Consider the following 2,240-nt stretch of genomic DNA (forward strand, 5'->3'; position numbering starts at 1 on the left):
GAGATTACTAGAATAAGACCCGCGCAAGCGGTAAATTAACGATAATATATAATAAATATTAAAAATTATTATGTTTTGTAGAAATAAATTAAATACGTGTAAATTAAAGTGAAATTTAAAAGGTGTTTTATTTAAAATAATTTGTAATACAAAAAATTTTGATATTGAAATTGTACAAAGTGATATTTTTATTTGGTGGTTTGATTTTTGTATTTATTTTAGTTGATGGACTTAGTCTTCTTATGTGGCGTTCGTCCTCCTTTTTCTTTATTGGTTGTTATTAGAGTTATTGCTTTCTTCTTTCTGTCGTAGGTTCTTATGAAGTCATGTTCTTTATGAATTGTTGAGTTGTATACACTTTCTATTGTGTTGTTTGTTTCATCTTTGCATGTATATTGTTCTTTGGAAGATGTGTCTTGAATTTGTATGGTTTTCTTTCTCCTTAATCTCTTGATGTGTATGTGATCTTCGTCTGATGATATTAGTGTTGACGAAGTTGGTTCCTATAATTAATGATTAATTTAAATTAGAAATAAATTAAAAATGATATCTTGAATAAGTGATTTTTTTTAGAATATTACTTGTTATATTTGTTGTAATGGGTGTTGAGGTTTAGTGTTTTTTATTGGAACAAATGTCTTGGTAACAATGTATTATTGAGAACCTTCTTTAAGATTAAAATCATTTACTTTGACTTCAAATATAAGTGTGAGGTTACACAAATTTTTCAATTGGAGTGGTGCTTCAATGTCATTATTTTTCTAGAATGTCATTAGATTTGAAACCGTTGTGGGCTGTGGCCAACAATTTTTTTTCTTCGCCATCAAATAGTACAAAAATTATTGTAGTACTTTGATCTAAAATAAGTATTGAGTTAGTAACTAATAATTTGATAAATGTGATTATGAAAAGTATATAGAGTTACCTTATTGTTGGATATTGTAGTGTTGTTTGATTATATGTGCCACAAATGTTAAAATGTAGTTGTCTCATTTTCATCTAATATAATCATTTCTAAGCAAAGAGACTTATCTTTATTTGTGGGTGTTAATGTTTTTTATAGACGAACCACACAAACTTTAATAAACTAATTGTATTGTCTGTTTTTTTGGTGTTATTGTCCAAAGAATGATACTCCATTGAGTAAGTTTGAGATGTTGTGTAGTTCGAAAATAAATTTCTTGTACTAAATTTGATGTTATTTGAAAGAATATTGATAAGAGACTTATATAAATAGGTCAAATTGTATGGAATTTGAATTATTGAATATTTATAATGTAAAATTTATTATGATTAATAATATTATTATGACATTTGTAACATGAATGTTTATTATATTTAATGTTTATTACATTTGTAATATAGAAATTAATTATTGGGATTATAAATTTATTGTCTTGTTTATAACGATAAGATATAATAAATATAGAGATATGAATTCAATGTCTTTGTATGTTACAAATTTGGTTAGACACTATTAATTTTTAATTACGGGTGTTTTTTAGTTTTTTTTGTATATTTTATTTTTTTCTGTTGATTTGAAAAAAATTGAGTGGTTGATTCTAAAATTTTGTCAAATAAATGATGTTGCTGACATGACATTAGTAAAAGAAAAAACATGTCTTAAAAATAATGTGAATAAACTTATCCATTTACTTTTAGATATTAAGAATGGATACCATTATAACATCGATATTCCTTTAACAATCAAATGCTTTTTTTTCAACTAAAAAATAATTTAAATATATAATTAATTATAATAACTATATTTTATACATATTATGTACGAATAGTGTTATTAAAAAGAATAACGAATTTTGATCCGTTAATAAAAAGTAAAGAAAATGGTGACCGGAATGATATCACAGAATGACCTTGATGAACCCCAAGGCATAAAGAACTTGGTGAATATAATTTATAAGATCAGAATAGAAGCCTTCAGGTGTCTCATTTTTGGATTTTGTTTTGAGTAATAAACAAGATTGAGAGTTATAATAATAAAAGTACATATTGGTAATTGATTGCAATTAGATAAAGAGAAAGAGAAAGAGAAAGTAAAAAAAGAGAATAAGAGAAAACAATGCAACATAATACAACAGTGGTAATGAAGTAATCTTGGATTTATATACAGAGAATGGTTAGAAAAGAGAATAATGTGTGATATAAAAAGAAAAAATAATAAAAATAAAACTTAATAATTTTAAAAGAATAATAAAATAAAAAATAGTTTATGATGTTAA

This window comes from Arachis ipaensis, chromosome B09 (genome assembly GCF_000816755.2).
Source record: "Arachis ipaensis cultivar K30076 chromosome B09, Araip1.1, whole genome shotgun sequence".
In the NCBI taxonomy this organism is placed as follows: Eukaryota; Viridiplantae; Streptophyta; class Magnoliopsida; order Fabales; family Fabaceae; genus Arachis; species Arachis ipaensis.